The following is a 21,594-nucleotide window of genomic DNA, read 5'->3' on the forward strand; positions in this document are numbered from 1 at the left end:
GATAAAAATGAAGACAACGAAAAGAAGTCTCATTTTAACAACTTTATTTGTCATCTCCGTTAATGTGTACACGAGAGAAACGGGTTCGTAGGTTGAAGTATTCTTGTGTAAAGATAGATTTAATATATTGCCGGCTTGTTGAGGAGAGAACAGTTCCGTTTACATGTGTTTATAGCTAGTAGTTGTCGGGATGAAGGAAGTCGGTTAAAGGAGAAAGAAAAGGCAAAATCTTCAGTGTGTTTATGTATGGAGGAGTGCGCGTCCGATAGTAGAGACAGGGCAAAGAGTTAGTGTCTCGAGTTAAGAAAGAGTACATGTGTGTAGTGCATGTGGGGGTGCATGTGTAGGATGCATGTGTGAGTTTGAAAAGAGCCATTATTAGCTTGTTGTACTCACGTTCAGCTGAGAGCCAAAGCCCATGGCAATGTGTGCTGCTCGGCAGAGCAGAGAGAAAGAAGAAGAAAGGTTTGTGATTTCACCTTTTATGTACTCGGTCACGTGATTGAAAGCTGGCTTGTGATTGGACAAGCCAGTGAGAAAATGGATTTTAAATCTCGAACCACGAGATATCACTCCTGCCTGTGATTATAGTGCGTTTCAGCTGCTACAGTGCCATTATTTGGTAGTCGAGCTGGAATTAGAAAAATTCCTAATTACAATTTCGACCTTTGATTAGATCAGCTTTGATAGACTTTATGGTGCATATAAAATGTTCTATTTTGGCATTGGCCTGGGGTCATATGGGTGTTATCTTCCTGTGTTTGAACCCAGTGACAAAAGCGTAGGTTTTGAAATCACAGCTGTTAAATGGTAGTTCAGTCTCTGTTTTTAAAAATACTGATACCCTAAATTTGGCGAATATCTTGTCCAGACCAGGGATTATATTAATAAAATGGAGTCTAGAATGCCAACAACAACATAGCGTGAGTATTCATCTGTGACGACGAGAAGAAATTTTCATTTCGGAGGCGTCCAAAGTTAGCAATCACTTCTGTCCACGGGATTGCTGGTAATAGGAATATTTGCAGTGGCTCGCTTGCCAGTTTGTGAATGCTAATTTGGCATGTGCGGTAATTTCTGATGTTCTCTTCTAAGGCCTGCATGTTTTTGTACGAAACCTTTTCCCAAAACACCATCGATTTCATGTTGCATGTGTTATTTTAGCAGCTCTGTTTTGTGGTGGTTCGGGTAGTACTCTCTAGCACCTTTGGTAATCATCCTGTAATTATGTGCTCATGATAATTCAACACGGTTGGCATGTGAAACCAAGAAGACTGAACTACCTGCGCAGGTAGTTCAACTTCAATTATACCACTCTCTTCTAAATGTCCATTTGCAAACATAAGCAACAATCAATAATAAAAATAATAATTTCTTATGCCCATGATATAAAAAAACAGACACATTCAAAACGTGTGGGTCTTATCATGTCCGTGTTATTCTAATAAATAAATGATCCACTGAATTAGTCCATGTTTTCTCTAAACTTTACAAAAATGTTTTCTCTAATCTTTATAACCTGATATCTGGAAAATTGTCTCTATGGTACTAGTATTACATATTTCTTGTGAAAAACTGACCAACTGAATTATCACTCCTTCTAATTCCCCCTCTCTTTGCTGAATATTTGAGTCATTTACCACTTAAGTGCTTGTCCACGGCTTCATAAATGCTTACCTTCTTTCTGACCCAAACTATAAAGTTAAGCCAGTTTTACTGCAGATATTCTAACGGTCATTTCTGAACGCATACACAATAAGCTGAAGAAGTCAAGAGCGCTAAGTCATGATATATCAAGAGCGTTTTACAAGGTGAAAAATTGCTCATGAAAATTAAAAGAATGAAAGTAAATTAATTGTAAGATATAACGCTATTATATGGCGTATTTTCCATTAATAATTACTTTCTCAACTACAGATTGCCATGAATAATAATACTTTAGCTGAGAATTCATCGATCAAAAACAATGACTTAACATTCATAGGCAACAAAGAAGACTGGTTCCCTCCAATGTGTTAGAAAACTAATAACATATACTAGCATTTCTACAAAGCCATCATTTGCATCCATGCATTGAATATTGTTTCCGCATCTGATCTGCAGCATCTACGACTGAATTAAAATGAAGGAATTTAAAAAATGTCAATAAGAGACAGGTAACAAGGGTTGTTACAAGGGACTTAATTTTAATAGTTATTTTTGTCATTATTGTATCTGCCGCTGAATGATTATATACAAAAAATCTAGATTGTCTAGATCAGTAATTAATCACAAGAAAGAAAGTGATTACATCTTAAATCAATTAAATTAAAGGATATTGATACAAAAACAACCGAAATTGATTCTCCCACCAATTAGCAAAAACTATCTTTGTTTAAACTATCTCCTTTTATTATGTTTTTTATTTGAAAAAGTAAAAAGGCATAATTTGCCAGAAACAATAATAAAATGAGCGTCAGCAGCTCGGAATTCGAAAAAAATAGCATGAAATTGCATTTATGTCCCTTCGTGGTGTATTGGTGACGTCAACAGTCTACAACTCGTCCCTAAGATGCACACACTACAGAATGGCCACACACAGAAACACATCAGCGACCCATTCTTCGCTTACCATGCCAACTCTACCATTCCTGCCAAAAGAATCTGTAACCACCTGAACATTGAAACCGAACAACAGAAAGACGAGACCTTAGCTAAGATGGAACATGTACTTCAATCATCTCATCCAGATGGTCCACAAATTGACCCTAACGATCACTGAGCAAAGCTGTTCAAGGGAAAATTGCATCATTTTTTTCTTGAGCCAGGAACCGCCGTATAGTATTGTCAGCAAATGAAGACGTAATACAAAACCTCTCTATTGAAAAAAATGTTAAAAAAAGCAAGAAATAAAGCAAAAAATAAAGCAAGAAATAAAAAACTCAGTCTTTAAAGAAAACAGAACACGTGCAAAATCACATGCAAAATCACGTGCAAAATCACATGCAAAATCACGTGCAAAATCACGTGCAAAATCACATGCAAAATCACGTGCAAAATCACGTGCAAAATCACGTGCAAAATCACGTGCAAAATCACGTGCAAAATCACGTGCAAAATCACGTGGCAAGAAACTGAAGTTGCATATCTATTTATTTTTAAAGTAAGAACAAAACAATTTAAATGAAAATATAACGCGCCGCCTTAATGATAAGAAACCACAAACATTCCTCAAGGCTGGTCATACAATACAAGCTCTGAGCCAGATATCTATATCAAACACATGATGGCAACAACCACTCAGGAATAACTCGCATGAAGGAACGCCTTCCCAGTTCTTGTTGGGAATCCAAGAACAGCAACATTCAAGCCTATGCTGACTCTTGTATTACATGCGTGAAATGCAAGGGAAACTACAGCAGATGTATCTATTGGCCCGTGGGCCACTGCAAATTGGGGAAGAGACCATTCAAACTTGTCTTCGTAGACTTTATCACAATGCCTAACTCAAAGGGAAAACGCTACATACTCACGATAGTGTACAGCTTCAATACTTCATGGCCAAACCATACACAAGAGACGATGCTACCTATGCCTCCTGTGGATTATATCAACTCTTCCTTCGACACAAAGAAATCCCACACAGAGTGTCCTCTGACCGTGGCACGCACTTTATAGGAAAAGTCTACCAACAGTGCTGCAAGCAGATGTCCATTACATAAGAACTCTATTGCCCCTGGCATCCATAAAGCTCAGGGAACATAGAGAGACAGCAGCAGATGATGAAGACCTTCCTGTAATGTCATGTGAAGACAGAAACTGCAAGTGGACAGATGTCCTTGAATCAGTTGTTTCCTCATGAACGCCACAACCAACAAAGACACCAGTGTCTCCTCGCATTGTACAATCACTGGTCGCCACTCTAACATTAGTCTGCCAACACTTCACTGAAAAGAAGTCTGAAGTGATGACCCAGGAGCATGCGGCATGCAAGTAAACGCTCTGCTAAGACAGGTTAACCACTTTATTGCCTTGGCCAATGATGAAGCCGATCAGAAAATAGATAACAACATAAACCAGTTCATATATAAGAACACTCTCCAAGTAGGAGACAAGGTGCTACTCCACCGGCCACAATCTGTCATGGCCCAATCATCCCACCTGCAATGAATAGGAAACTTCAGAATTACAAGACAACAAAATGATGTGTTAAGTGCAAGATGAGAACGGCACCACAACCTGGATACACTGGGCCCACACGTATGGCTCCACACCTACCTCACTTGTGTATCACAAATCTCTCACCCCCTCACCTTGCGACGTCGAAAATCAACACTCTTCAAACAACACCCACATACAACTCAGATGAGAATCAGACACCACCCTCACACGTTGACCAACCCACAAAAATCCCAGCAAGAATGACAATAGAACAACAACCCACACGCTTCAGAGACTTTGTTTATCGCATATTCCTCCAGATTTACACAAAAAAACATGAAATCAGCACGAACAGTAATTAGTGAAAACAATGGCGGTGCTAAGATGAACCCGTATGTCAGCACAAACTAAACGGACATACCGATGCACAGGCTTTGATGCACACAAGAGCATCAAAGCCTATTTTTTTTATGCGTCTGCATCAACAGTATAATTCTCAAATCATCTCAGCAAAGGACACCTCCATAGAGAAGCATTCATTGGGAAAAGAATCAAATTTGAAGTATGAACGACCCTCCTGTATATACATCGAAACAAATAATTAACTCACAGACAGTGACGTAGCTAAGCAGCGTGAGGTGAAAGCCAAATTTTTCAGCTATTTCCAACTATTTTCTCACTTTAGTGAAAAAATAGTTGGAAATAGAATTTATCATATATTATGTAATTTTTAAGTTTTTAATTCTTAAAAAATCGTTTCTAAAATAATAGAAACTCTTAAAAACAAGATTAGTCATTGACGAGTCCGATTTTTATTGAAAACTCTAAACTTCATATTTTTGAAGTTTTTAATAGTACATTTGAAATCATTTGATGACCCTCATAAAGAAAGGATTACGTGTTCATATATATATAAAAGCTTAAAAGGCAAAAGAGGCAGTGCTGAACAACATTAAAGGGTCTTTGCTGAATTGGATACAGAACCCAAAAATTGTCAAAAGTTCTGATTTTATTGCAGCTGAAAGCATCGCATGAAAAACAATTCAAACCCCATTTTTCAAGTGATAAGCTAAAAACCAAGAGACAGCAACACAGAACAAACTTATATTGTAGATCATTATGGTACAGCAATTGCAGCTCGATCAGAAGATGAATTTGAAGACTCGGCTGCCAGCACCGCCGGTAATTTGTCGACATTCAAAAATGTCATCATGGCAAATTCCTGTGCCTAATAATCTCAACATTGATATCATCAAAAGGCCAAATATGACCTTCACCTTCACCGAGGTGAACGATTTATATGACCTTCACCGAGGTGCGGGACTTGACACACAAAAATAAACCGCCTCTTAATCACCTGCTAACGCACGCGTCACTGTAACGTCCAATGACAACAACAACAACCTTCTCACTCGACCTGCCTTTATACCACTATCTCAATCCCTTCTCTTGCGCATGCGCCTGTAGATTCCTGACAACCTTGAGACTTCCGCTTATAAAAACCCAAGTTTTGTTGTCGTGCATGCCTATACAAGGCACAAACACGAGGGCGTTTGTTGTGTTGGTAAGTACTACACTCCCCCCTGATCTGATGATCACATAGAGTGCACTCTGGGGGTGGCCTCTTAGTTCGTTGGCTTCTGCGAAGGGTGGTATTTACACTCTCGGATTCAGGTTCTGGTTCTGGGTGTGGTTCTGGTTCTGGTTCTGATCCTTCCTGATCAGACGAACTACAATACCACTCTCTTGCTCAGTGACCTCACTCATTAGCAGCTCATCATCTGATGATTCATCGCTCTCTGTAGTTGTTGGATGTACTTCACTAGCCGGGCGAAGATCGCGCACATCGCGTGGGGTTCCATCAACAAGGACCGACTGCTGGCTGACCACTCCAGATATTCGTCCTCGCTTGAACTTGGTGGTGCACCGGTTTCCAGGAGGTCTAACCCAAACTGGATCCCCTACCTTGTATTTGTTATGACTCACCTCATCGATTGGTTGGACAGTGTCAATGCCCTTTATCCTAACACGGTATTTGTGTATGGCATTGGCCGGTGCTGTTGTTAGTGTCTTCCCATCCTTTGGTGTGATTTTATACCAATACATGGCCTCCGTAATGGTGCATTGCTTTCTGGCAGCAATTCTCTTGATGCTGTGATGGCTCCTCTCAGCAATGCCATTCCCTGATGGCACATGAGCACATCGCAGTCGTAGTTGGACACCCCACTCATTCAACAACTGCCGAACTTGGTGGCTACAAAAAGCAGCATCGTTGTCCGTCAATATCTCTTCCGGCGCACCTCGCTTAGAAAAAATAGATGACAGTTGGCGGACAACATTTGCTGAGTCCTGCCTGGTCATTTGCCGCCACACTGCAAAACGAGTGGGTCCACAGTCGATAAGGGTTAGAAAGGGCTTACCACTGTAATGGGTAATATCCATCGCTAATCGTTGCCACACATGCTCAACTTCCAATCGCCCCTTCTGCCATTGCTCAGGTGCAGGATCGATAGACTGGCATGCCTCACAGTGCTTGATGATCTGCCTGACATCTGCCCTTGTCACTGCCGGGTCCACACGCCTCGCAAAATACAAAGTTCTTTTGATACCTGGATGTCCACTCTGCACATGAATTCTTTGTATTTGGCATGAGCTAATCGCGCCAACTGCGCAAGATCGAGCAGTAAACTCCACGCCTGTCTTCACAAATTCATACCATTTGTGAGGCACACGGTTAGTTGGTCTGTACGATTACAGTGTGATGCCACGAGCGTTACACTCACCGACAGGTCATACTCTGATACCAGACTCTTCAGGGTGTTTAGCCTCCGCCGGATTAACATCTCACTGGCTGCCTTAGTACGGACTCTTGTTCGTCCCGAGAGAGTGTCGGACACCCAGTGGTAGACGCAGAGAGAATCTGTGTACAAGTGTAACTTCTTCGACTGCCATTGCAGTGCCAGATTTAAACCCTTCACAACAGCATCCAGTTCCGCCAGGTTGATGTGTTGAGCATCATTCACGGGTCGCAGCCAGCATGCGTCTTCAATTACATTTCCATGTTGCTCCAATAACACTCCCAATGCCAAAGAACTAGCGTCAACCCACACATTCACAGTGTCCCCATCGACACACCATTCTCCACGGGCAGGATCCTCCTTGTTAACTCTCTCTAGGGTTTCTGTCGTCATCAGAGTTAGAAGAGCATCATCAGATACATCATCCCAACCTGTAGTTACTAAACTTGCCCTGTGTTTGATGACGCCCACAGCTGCTCGGAGCCAGCCACACGCTGGTAAGTGACCAATAAGTTTCCCACACGAGAAAAAAATAGTCCGCCGCGTAATAACATCAGGGATGTTTGGAATCTCACTACCATGCCTCCATCGTAAGGTACCGTCTTTCCCGCAAACGTCCAATCCTAATACCCGTGCTCCATCCCTCAGACGTTCGGGATCCTTGCACTCCAACCCGAACTGAGCTAACTTTTCTCTGACGTGCGACGCAGATTGTACGTCTTCATTGACGTACACATCATCAATATAGGCCGATGTTGCGTCCTCAGTGGTCTTTTCCTGGGACAACACTGCATTTACGATGGTCTTCATGATTTGCGGTGCCACATTCAGCCCAAAGCCAAGCCGAGTAAGGCAGTATCTCTGACCCCGGAACCACACTCTCTGGAACGGCCACAATGTCTCATCCACTCGCACCTGCAAATAAACCTTCCGCAAGTCTACTATAGACACATTTGAGCCCTTCTGGTGCCATTCTCTCAGCTTGCTGGCGCACACGTCAGCATCGGCAGTGTACGTCTCAATGTATCTATTGAGTTCACGATAGTCCAGCACCGGACGAACTTTTGATTTGTTATGCTGGACTACCGCCATTAAGGGAATCAGACCCTTGGGTGGTCCCAGCTTGTTGGGGTAGGGGATCAGCCATCCATCCTGGATTCATGCCTCAAGTTCCTTCTCGTATTCATTATGGGCCTCGTCGGGTATCGAGTACTCTGGAATGCTATTCTTGAGTTCGGTTGGCACCCTTCCTTCTGTCCACTTCCACGATGCAGTCCATGCTTTTTGGTGAGGGTCGTAGTCCACCTTAAAATCAGGCCAATCAATGTGAACTGCAGCACACACTGGGGTTTCCAAAAATCGCACAGTCCCATCTCTTCCGATAACCAGTCCCCCCCAGTGCCTTAATAGCATCATATCCCAACAGTACATCGAATCCCAGCAAATCCCCTCGCATCACCAGCACATTAATGTTTGCGGCTACACCAGAGTCTGTGTGGACTTTGACAGTTCCGGCTCCACAGCAAGCTTGCGTATTGCCACCTATTGTGGTTATTTTGATGTTCTGCTTTGTCCAGTTTCAACACAACTTGGCACTCATGATGGTGTGTGAGCATCCGGAGTCGAGAAGGGCTGAACAAAGCACTTGGTCCACGTACACATTTATTGTCGGTTGCACCTCAATTAAATCTTGTCCGGGGAACAGGGCGGCGCTGACGTCCTGCCCCCTGATGCATTTCCTGCACAATTTTGGGATAAATGTCCATAACTACCACATTGGAAACAGCGCGGGCGCCCCCGCCCCTGTTAGTACAATTTCTTGCGATATGGCCTCGCTGGCCACAGCAGAAACATCTCCCATTGGTCGTGGGTCTCAAACTGGGAATCTTTTCAGCATTAGTCTTGGCTGCCTGTGCCATCATTACAACCGGTTCCCTCAGGTCCTCCTCATCTCTGATAATGGCTCGAGCGTGTTCTAACAAATGTTCCATGGGCGTTACAGATACGCTGATGGAAGCCCTCAACAGTTGCTTAACACGGGTGGGAAGGCTGGCCACAAATGCATACGCCAGTGTTTGCTCTGACACTCCATTGCCAAATAGAACTGCAAGTTTCTTCAGCTCCGCGAAGAAGACGTCCACGGTTTCTCCTGGCATGAGCTTCCTAATGGCAAATGTTTCATAGGCCGCACAGGGATCCATGGAAAATGCCTTGTATAAAGCATTTTTTATACAGGTAATATCAGCCTTCTCCACGGCACTAAGTTGCTGATATACACTTAGGGCGCCACCAGCCAATCTCAGGGGAATCACGGTATGCACCCCCTTTACTTCACAGAGGTTGCAGGTCAGCTCAACCCTTTCGACCCAGTCAACAACAGAAGTGGATCTGTCGAATTCAGGTATCAGTTTTAAATCAAACTTTGCCCCAGCCACAGTTGTCCAGGAAAAGAGACAAACTGAAATAGCCGAAATAGCTTATGACCTTCACCTTCACTGAGGTGAACGATTTATATGACCTTCACTGAGGTGCGGGACTTGACACACAAAAATAAACCGCCTCTTAATCACCTGCTAACGCACGCATCACTGTAACGTCCAATGACAACAACAACAACAACCTTCTCACTCGACCTGCCTTTTATACCACTATCTCAATCCCTTCTCTTACGCATGCGCCTGTAGATTCCTGACAACCTTGAGACTTCCGCTTATAAAAACCCAAGTTTTGTTGTCGCGCATGCCTATACAAGGCACAAACACGAGGGCGTTTGTTGTGTTGGTAAGTACTACACCAAGTGCAAAGATTATAAGTGAATTGCGGCAACTTTCTCTAACTTGGTTTTATTCCTCATTGTCAAATGGCGACAGCAAGCTACGATCGTCAATGGCTAACTTGCTGCATGACAGAAAGTTGTACTGCTTTTGCTGTCAGTTGTTTTTCAAAAACGACAAGGCTCCTGGAACGTTTACTTTCATCACTGCTTTTGAAGCCTGGTGGAAGCAAAATCCCAAAATTATTGAGCATGAACAGTCAAAGGACCATCTTTCATGCTGGGAGAAGAGGAAAAGAACTCCAGCTGCAAATTGCAGCGCACATTTCTCTGATGGAAAAAGAGAAAAGGAAGTTCAGAGACATTCTGCACAGAGTTTTAGATGTGATACTTTTTCTTGTATGACAGAATCTGGCATTTAGAGGACATCATGAGAATATGTCCTCATTAAAAAAGGGTAACTTCTTGAAGCTTGTTGAATAGTTATCTCACTACGATGTAGTGTTAGAGGAACATCTTTTTAGCCTCCAGCAAAGCGCGGACAGTCAGTTCATGCATATCACCTGAAACACCGAACGAGTTTATTTCTCTTTTGGCAAAATATGTGATTGGAAAATTCGTTGCTGACATCAAGAATGCAAAGTACTTTGGTATACTTTTAGATAGCACAGCAGACGTTTTGCAAGCAAACGCCCACGTGTGTGTAACTTGTGTGGCTGCACATAAAAACGACTACAATAATAAACTTACCTTCAGGTGGGATCTTAGAGAGAGGCAATATGAAGATTGACTGAAATTTTATACAAAACCCGAGTCACATGTTTACAGATCATGTGATGGGGGGAGGGATAAAAACGGGGTGAAAAGTGGAAGAGGGAAGTAGGAAGGAATTGGAGTCAGTCAGTTGCTGGTAAGATCCCATCCAGTCGACACCTGTCGAATGATTTTGGGACTCTGTTATCAACAAGTGGTAACGTAGAAAGAAGAAAAAATACGAAATTCTTTGAATGGATCGGTTTTAGTGTGCTTGTATGTCTACATTACATGAACCATTTTGAAAAATACTGTTGTCAACTGCTTCATTTTTTTTTCCTATTGCTTTGGAAAGGAAAAATCGGCAACTGAAGTCATTTCTACACAAATGTCAACAGTAATCAGATATCTACATATCAGTGATGGTGCAGTTGAAGTACGGGAATCATTCCTGGGATTTTACATTTGAAAGTTAAAACAGCTACTGCATTGACTTACGATATCCTCGAGAAATTAGAAAACGAAGGATTAGATATTAAGTTCTGTTGCGGTCAAGGGTACGATAATGCTGAAAGCATGGTCAGAATCGACAGCGGTGTGCAAAAGAAGATCAAGGCAGCCAGTTTGAACGTTTGTGGGAAACATTTGTTTTCTAATAATCTCTCTTGTGTAACATTTTTTGGAAGTCTTGAGGCACTGTTCGCTTTTTCCGCTCTGTCAACCCTGCTGGGATGTGTTAGTAAAGTACACAGGTCTTACAGTGAAGAGATTGTGCACAACTCGCTGGAGTGCACATGATGATGCAGTGAAGTCAGTGATGCAGAGGTTTAACCAGTTTGTGAAATCTATTGAAGCTCTGTGTGATATCAGAAAAACGAGACAAGAGGCGCTGTGCACAATCTGTTTTTTAAAATTCAATTTTAAACATTATATAATCAATTCTTAATGCTGCAATATTTTAAGTTATAAATTTATTATATTCTTTACTAGAATATCTTGTCCTTTACTTTACATTATTTACATTATTAAGGTTAACCATATTACTTTTCATGCTCGCATTTTTCTATTGTAATATAAATACAACTACAAACCAGAGTGAAAAATGGAAGAAACGAAAATTTCTATTTCTTTTACACATGTCTATTTCAAATTTGATATGATGAAACAAAACTGTAAAAATAGTATAACAGTTTTTTTGGTAATTATGCAGTTTTGTTACCGCGATTTTCATGGGCGTTTCTGAGAAGACCAAAAACCCAAATAATGAAAAATAATTGCTAAAACTTCACTTTCATTGTTCACTTAAAGAGAACATAATTAAAACATCACTGGTAATGGTCTTTTATTTTAACACGAAAATGAAAACGAAGTAAAGACATTTAAATAAAATATGAGAAAAAATCGGTAATTCTACATTTAACAAACCAGACGTAACTTAGCGTTCGGTTCAGATTTTCTTGGAACACGACATCAACAGCTCAGGTTTTGCTGTTGTCTGATATAACATGGCAATCAGAAAATCACAATGCCACACGGTGAGATTTAACTTGATGCATGTGCGTGCTGGCCTGCCAAGACAAGAATTCCGATACCAATTAGATGAAAGAAAGAAACAAACAAACAAAAATTCCATCTTTCCTTACTTTAAATTCAGGAAACGCTGAAATGATAGCAACAATGAACTTGACCATCCTATCTAACCAGCTCCAGACCCTGGAGGATGTGATAGTTTTGCCAGCAAAAAAGAAAAGAAAATTGATGGTAGAGTTGATGAAATGCTCAACCTACACTAAGGAATGCATGCTAGCCAAGCGAGCAAGCCTCCCAGATGTGTACGGCTTGAGATGCAGCAAGGGACCTTCTTTGCTAAATCATGGCTGAGGTTCGTCTGCATCCTGAAAATTATTTACTTGTGGGTGTTCGAGATAGCGACTACAATAAACCTACAGCATGAATATGGGTTGCGCACATGCCACACAAGTGTTGATTGGAAGAATTTCCTCCAAGACATTTGCCAGGATTACTTTCTCTGGAATCCCCGGCAAATAGGAGGCCTGGGAGATATGGTTTCGATCAACGTGTCCATTTTCAACTGCTGAAAACATAGCATCGGCTTCTGACACCGGTCGGGTTTTCAGATGGAGAGTTTTTTGGTGAGCATACCAAATAGGAATGCTGAAACCCTCCTTCCACTAATAAAAAAATACATCCTGCTGTTGGAAGGCATATAGCAAATTGGGAGGAGAGGGGTATCACCTCTTAACGGTGCACGACAGCCTTAACTTCATAGATCTTGTAAAAAGGCAGCAACAAATTATGTGGAGCAGATGTGGAAGGAAGCAAAGCAGTGCAATAAACAAGAATCTGGAACCAAGTATCTTTTAGAGTTCATGTGGAGACAAAAGATTTGGTAGACAGCCGTTTGACTCCATATTAACTCACATTGCCAAAAGTTACCTGGTTAGTAAGGAACTTCCTATCACGTGCACTATCTCATCTCCTTCCACTTTGTCATCTGATACCCTCCAAAAGTCTGAGGAAAATACATCCTCCCGAGAAAAATGTTTCCGGCATAAAAAAAATATCCAACTACTCGCAGGGATTCGACAAAAAAAAATAAATAAATAATAAAATACAAAATACCAGTTTTGTTTTGTTTTTATACAAATACTTGCCAAAAAAACAACAAAAGAAGATACAAAAATGTTTGTTTCACTTTTTCTAAAGTAGAAAAATACTTCAATTTCTTTATTGGACAAAAAAAAAGAAGTTACTAACTATAATTTATTGAAAAAAAACCCCAAACAATTTAATTTTTATTAAAAAAGAACTTTTGCTTAAAATCTATTTAACCCAAAAACAGGCATTTTCTTCAAGCAGTTATTAAAAAATATAAATGAACGCTTTTTTTCCCTGTTGATATTTCTACATTTAAAATTGTACTGTATTTTTCTTTTACATAGCATTGTTATTCATCAGCAACGCTTGCTTTATTCAGGGGGGGTCGCCTTGCTCTTATGGGTCGGTTTCGGGTTGGTATCTCTGACCGTTGGTTTGCCTCCACTGGTTGTCCTTGCTTGTCGTGTGGCGTGTCTCTGTCATTGATATTGCATGGCGTATTTGCTTCTAGTGAGTCAGGACTTTGTTGGGGCATTTGTGTTGTATGATCCCAACTAGTGTTTTGAATGCGTTTATAGCAGTTCGTTTTTGAGGATTATATATTTCTTGCAGATGTCGTCTGTTGCGCCTCAGTAATCTTCCGTCCCCATGCATCTTGACGATGTAACTGCGTGGTTCAGTGCATTTGTCGACCACTGTTGCCGGTTGCCAGGTGTCATCTTCCTGTAGGACTGCCACTTTGCTTCCAACAATTAGTTCTGGGAGATCTTTTGCACATTTATTGTTGTTGCTGTTTTTTGCTTCTTGCACACAATTGTTGTCTGATCTCCTTATCTCTTTGGTTGTCTGTGCTTAACAAGGTTGCAAATTTTGTTCTTATTTTCCTATTGTATAGGATTTCTGCCGGGGATGGCAGGTGGTTGTCAAGTGGGGTTGATCTGAGGCATAGAAGGGCCATTTGACAATCCATTTTAGATTGTTTGAAAATGTTTTACGGTTGTTTTGAAAATGTTTTACGCGTGTTTTGAAAATGTTTTACGGTAGTTTTGAAAATGTTTTACGGTTGTTTTGAAAATGTTTTACGGTTGTTTTGAAAATGGAACGGAAATTTAAATTTGGTTCCGTTTTAATCTTTTCTTTTAATTGCGCATGCACCTCCCAAAATCGAAAGTAATCAAAAGAATAAAATTCAACATTCGTCTGTGTATGTCTGTCTGTCTCTCTCTACATATTTATATATATATATACACATACATGCATGCATATACTATATATATATATATATATATATATATATATATATATATATATATATATATATATATATATATATATATATATATATATATATATATATATATATATATATATATATATATATATATATATATAAAGATATATATACTATCATCATTATATTATTACGCTTATCGCTCCGTCCATTATCATGCTGTGCATCCCTAAAAAAGGAAAGTGGAATATTCCAAAAAGTGGAATATTTCAAATAAACCTTGTCACCCTTTAAAAGGAAATTGAAATATAAAAAAAAAAATGGTGTCGCTATTGAGGCAAAGCTAATAAAAATGATTTGTCTTTCTTGGCCTTTTGGCTAAGATCAAAGTGTAGTATCTGTTCTTCAGGTGCTACATTGCAATTTCTTCTCTCTCAGTGGAAGAGAAATCCTTTACGACTAAGACAACTTTTTCTCCACGGTAAAAAACGACCCCCCGGTGTCTAAATCTGTCCTGTGGGGAGGCATTGTGAATAGGTACTATGTTTAATGTAACAAAGTTTTAATATTAAAAAAGTAACTGGAAAAAGTTATTTCTGATTTAATTACAAAATATCCTGGAAATGTCACTTCTGATTAATTATAAAATGCCCTGGAAAATGTCCATTTTGATAATTTTTTTTTGTTTACTTGCCTCCCCACAAGGGCGGAATTGGACATGAGGTCGATTATAAATTTAGGGGGAAACCAACTCCCCAAAAGGGGCACACTGGTCAAAACAAAAATAAAAATTGTATCAGTAATGAAGGATTTCTCCTCCATTAACCAAGACCAAAAAAGGAGGGATTTAAGTCACTGGAATGCTGAAACTGATACTACACTAAAAATATTCATGTTGAAGCAATGGTTGCCTAATCCCTAACCATGTTAATGTTTTTATGTATTACTTTCGAAAAGCTGTGAAACAGTTTATGATTAAAACATTACTTTATTTCAAGTATATTTTAAGCAGTGTGTTATGGAATATGAACTTAGTCCCGGAAATTACTCAAACCGTTTACGATTTAAACATTACTTTATTTCATGTATATTTTTAACAGTGGGGTGGGGGATATTAAATCAGTCCCGAAAATGGGTGAAACCATTTACGCATTACACATTACTTTATTTAATGTATATTTTTAACATTGGGATGGGAAATATGAAGTCGGTTCCGGAAATGGGTGCAACCATTTACGTTTTGGATATTACTTTATTTAATGTATATTTTTGATAGTAGGATGGAAGATAAAAAGTCGGTCCTGGAAATGGCTGAAAAAGTTTTTATACATTACTTTATTTCATGTATATTTTCAACAGTGGGTTCCAGAAATGGCTGAAACAATTTACTATTTAGACATTACATTATTTCATGTATATTTTTAGCAGTTGGTTTGGAATATAAAGTTGATCCCGGAAATGGGTGAAACAGTTTACTATTTAGACATTACATTATTTCATGTGTATTTTTAGCAGTGAGTTGGGGATATAAAGTCAGTCCCGAAATGGCTGAAACAGTTTACGATTAAAACATTACTTTATTTAATGTATATTTTCTACAGTGGGGTGGTGGATATGAAGTCAGACACGGGATTGAATGAGATGTGCAAATATATACTATCAGAAAGCATCGTCCAGTATTGAATGAGATAGGTGGAAAACATGTAGTAGCAAAATACCCAGCATCGCCCGGGATCAAATGAGATAGGTGAATGATATATATTAACAGAATATGCGGCGTCACCGGAATTGGATAAGATAGGTGAAACATATATACTATGAGAATACCCAGAATTGATTGATTTGTTTGTAATGAAATAATCAGCCCAGGCAATATATCAAAGTTATTATTTAAGTAAGTGGGTTAAAGTTATGAAAATTATTGTCAAAATTAGTAACATATCCAAGAATTATGAAAAATGATGAAATGTGAGTTACTTGATTGGTGTGTTTGTAATGATATAATAAACCCAGATAATATATCAAATATATTATATAAGTAGGAGAGAGAGGCATAATGTGGATTTTTAATAATAAAAATTATTGTCGAAATTAGTAACATATCCAGGATTATGAACAACGATTAAATGTGAGTTAATCGATTGTGTGTTTATAATAAAATAATCAGCCCAGGAAATATATCAAAGTAATTATGTTAGTAATAGAGGGTGATAAATCTGGTTTAAATTATGAAAAATAATTGTGTGAAATTAGTAACATATCTAAGAATTATGAAAAATGTAATATGTTATTTAATGCATTAGTGTATTTGCAATGAAATAATTGGACAAGAAAATATATCAAAGTTATTATTTTAGTAAGTGGGACGATGATGTGGGGTAAAATGATGAAAAACGATTGTCGACATTAGTAACATATCCAATAATTATGAAAAATGACAAAATGTGAGTTAATTGATTGGTGTGTTTGAAATAAAATAATCATCCAAGATAATATATCAAAGTTATTATTTTAGTAGTGGGGGGTTGATAATGTGGGTTGCAAATATTAAAAATAATTGTTGAAATGAGTAACATATCCAAGAATTAAGAAAAATGATTAAGTGTGAGTTAATTGATAGCTGTGTTTTTTATGAAATAATCATCCCAGACAATATATCAAAGTATTTTTTTAGTAAGCGAGGGCGACGAGGATGGTTTAAATTATAAAAAATTATTGTCGAGATTAGTAACATATCCAAGAATTACGAAAAATAACGAAATCTAATTTAATTGATTGGTGTGTTTATAATAAAATAATCAGCCTAGACAATATATCAAAGTTATTATATAAGTAAAGGGGAAAGAGATAAGGAGGGCTTAAATTAGGAAAAAATATTGTCGAAATTAGTAACATATCCAAGAATTACGACAAAATGATGAAATATTAGATAATTGATTGGGTGTTTGTAAGGAAATAACCAGCCTAGACAATATATCAAAGTTATTATTTAGTAAAGAGGAAAGGGCTAAAATGTGAGTAAAAATTATGAAAAATGATTGTCGAAATAAGTAACATATCCAAGAATTATGAAAAATGATTAAATGTGATTTCATGGATTAGTGTGTTTGTAATACAATAAGCCCAGAGTATATTTCAAAGTTATTATTTTATGAAGGAGGGGGCGATAATGTGGGTACAAATTATGAAAAAAAAGATTGTCGAAATTAGTAACATGCCCAAGAATTATGAAAAATGATGAAATGGAGGTTAATTGATTAGTGTTTGTAATGAAATAATCAGCCCAGCAAATGTATCAAAATAATCAGCTCAGCAAATGTATCAAAGTTATTATTTTAGTAAGGTTGGGCGACAACGTTGGTTTTAATTATAAAAAATATTGTCGAAATTAGTAACATATCCAAGAATTACGAAAAATGATGAAATGTGAGTTGATTGATGTGTGTGTTTGTAATGAAATAATCAGCCTAGACAATATATTAAAGTTATTATTTTAGTAAGGTGTGCGATATGGTTAGTTTAAATGATGAAAAATTGTCAAAATAAGTACCATATCCAAGAATTATTAAAAATGATGAAATGTGAGTTAATTGACAGATGTGTTTTTTTATAAAATAATCAGCCAATACAATATATCAAATTTAATATTTTAGTAAAGGGAGGGGCGATAATGTGGGGTGACATTATGAAAAATTATTGTTGAACATAGTAACATATTCAATAATTATGAAAAATGATAAAATATGAGTTAATTGATCGGTGTGTTTGTAATGAAATAATCAGCCCAGGAAATATATAGAAGTTATTATTTTAGTAAGGGGGCGATACAGTTTTAATAAAAAAGTAGAATAATATGATTGTGCCTTCATTCATGCTGAACAGAACGCTCACAGCATGCCCAGCAACAATATATAACATATGAAAAATGCTGCTGTGGAATTTCCACAGGTCCCGCTAGTATATATCAATATATATATATATATATATATATATATATATATATATATAAATGTATATATACTATATATATAATATATATATTATATATATAAATATATATATACTATATATTTAAATATATATAAAATATATACGATATATATAAATATATATATACTACATATATAAAATATATATATACTATATATATACATATATATAAATATATATACTATATATATATTATATATATACAATATATATACTATATAAATATATATATATATACTATATACATAAATATATATAAAATATATACAATATATATATATATAAATATATATATAGTACATATTTAAATATATATATACTATATATATAAATATATATATACTATAAACTACTTCATTTACTCACATAAAATAAATATACGAAAGTATAGATTTATGCGTAAACTTTAAGTATTTACTTTAACAGTACTCAATACGTAGGTAGAGCTAGTTAGTGAATTATAAAATATATATGGCGATTAAGCTACACTGAATAATCAGCGTTTCATCCACTCTAGGATTCTTCAGGCTGAAGAATCCTAGAGTGGATGAAACTCGGAATATTCAGTGTAGCTTAATTGCTATATATATATTTTATAATTCACTATATATATATATATATATATATATATATATATATATATATATATACTAGCAGAAGTACCCGCCGTTGATTGGGTTCAAAAACAGCCTACAGAAAATGGGCTGTGATTGATGAAAGTATGATAGGTTATGAAAAGGAGGGGGTTGTAAAGAAATAGGTTTTGATGCTCAAAATTTTTCCCTAAGCAAAATATGATGAAAGTAAAGATAATTTTCGCGAAAATATATTTTTTTATATCCACTTTGTTTCCATTCGTAGTGACCAACAAAATTTTTCCTTACAAAGAGAAAATGTTATATTTATATAATAATATAAATATGCAAGAAATAAATGTTACCATCGTCAATAAAAGTTACTTTTATGTGAGAAAAGTTCATTGGTTTGTATTTGTAAGTTGTTTATAAATTTTTTTTTTAATTCACGAACGAACCGGTTTAAAAAAAAAAATCAAAATGGCAGCGACTTTGAAATGGAGAGCCTCGTTTTCAATTTGAAGGAGGGGCACCTGAGCCTTCTGTGTTAACAATTTAAGAGAGTTCCGTCAACGTAAGGTATATTCATAAACATATTTTACTGTTTTCCGTTATTTTGTGCTTGAGGAATATTCGATTATGGCAGATGTAGTTTATATAAAAATTCATTTAAGTAGTTATCACCTCAAATTTCGTTTTAATTTCGGTTCGCTGAAATTATTTCAAGTAAAGAGCATTAAAAACTATTTCGAAACGAAAAAAAAAACATGAACTGAACTTTTATTGGCTATGGTAACATTTATTTCTTGTATATTTATTTTTTGGGGTAGTCGTTTGTTGGCTTTTCTGCTAAACACTCTTACTAAATAATATCGACGAAATATCGAAAAACAAAGAAACAAAACCAGTTTTGAAAAATAATGAAGCTTTACTTACTTTAGTAAAATAATCCGAAACAGCAAAATGGGATATTAAAAAAGTAAACACGTAATTACTTTAGTTTTTTAAAGCAAATAATCAATATAAATATGAATAAGAAAATGGCGCCCTTTTCAAGCAGAACAGCTTCGTTTCAGTTTTACAGAATTGAATGGTGTAGTATTGTGCCGTCAGATTCAGGGTTGTACTATTGTAATGTAAAGAACATGCAGAAAGGGTTGTAATCAACTGAATTCCTTCTACTACACTGACAAAAAACAGCTTAAACAGATATATAAATAAAAATAAAAAGGTTATGCAAATGTTTTTAAAAAGACACGTAATCACGTGAGCAGGATTTTTTCCTTCTTTTGATATGATAACAAGTAACGTTCTTATTTTTTTTTTTATTAATTATGTATTTATCTATTTTCGAAAAAGTGCCACGTGCAAGTGAAGAAGAAAAAAACAGAGTTATGCAAAATTTGTGTCGAGAATTGTCTAAAGTTCCGACTTTTTTTTTTTTTGGCTTTCACTTTAATAAGAACGTGAATTTATGAGGTGAATTTATTCGACAAAATATGATTCAACTCAAAAAAATAAATAAAAGCTAACGTGAATTAAGATTAACGTTAAGGTGTTATTGTGGACCCTGGCCCCTTTTAAAAAACCTTGTTAAACTTTGTGACATATTTACATTCTATGGAGGTCAGGCGCAAACGAACACCTCATAATTTTATTATACCATATTTCTTCAAACTGAAACATAACTATCAAAGTATACTTACGCAAATAGATATGAAAAGTCTTTGTTAAAGTTTGTGCCATATTTCCATGGACTTAGGCGCGAACGCAGACACCAAAATTATATTATACCATCCCTATTTAAGTTGAAACATACTTATCAAAGTATTCTTATGTACATCTATATCAAAAACCCTTGTAAACGGGTTTTTTTTTCATTTTTTATTTCCATACTTTGAGGGTCAGGCGCGAACGCAGACCCCCATAATTTTTATGAACCACCGTTCTGCCAGAGCAAACATACCCATTCCTGATCCTCGATACATCTTCTATATAATTAGTTTTTTAAAATAGTCAACCATATAGAAGCCTATTCGTGACCACACACACACACACACACACACACACACACACACACACACACACACACACACACACACACACACAGACCTTCAGCTTTATATTATATATATATATATAAATATATACTATATATATAAATATATACTATATATATATACTATATATATATATACCATATATATATAAATATATATATACACTATATATATATAAATGCATGTATACTATATAAATATATATACTATATATATAAATATATATATATACTATATATATAAATATATATATATATTATATTTATAAATATATATACTATATATATAAATATATACTATATATATACTACATATATATATATATATAGTATATATATATAAATATATAGTATATATATAAATATATAGTATGTATATATAAATATATATACTATATATATATACTACATATATAAATATATATATACTATATATATAAGTATATATGCTATATATATAAGTGTATATGTATATATATATATATATATATATATATATATATATATATATATATATATATATATATATATGGTATATACATTCCGCACATTTATATCGGATCTACCTCTGCATTCCATGTTTAAAAAGGATGTGTCCTCTATAGTATCAGACCTGACAGAATGGTTAATTGTAGGTATAGATCGTTTTATACCCT

The 21,594-nt window shown here is 36.3% G+C and overlaps 1 pseudogene; it reads left to right on the forward strand.

Moving 5' to 3' along the window:
- Positions 1–14,671: 14,671 nt before the first annotated feature.
- Positions 14,672–14,787, forward strand: LOC145271758 (U2 spliceosomal RNA; annotated as a pseudogene).
- The last annotated feature ends 6,807 nt before the right edge of the window (positions 14,788–21,594 follow it).

This window comes from Euprymna scolopes, chromosome 46 (assembly GCF_053919585.1).
Source record: "Euprymna scolopes isolate OS-2025 chromosome 46, ASM5391958v1, whole genome shotgun sequence".
Taxonomy (NCBI): domain Eukaryota; kingdom Metazoa; phylum Mollusca; class Cephalopoda; order Sepiida; family Sepiolidae; genus Euprymna; species Euprymna scolopes.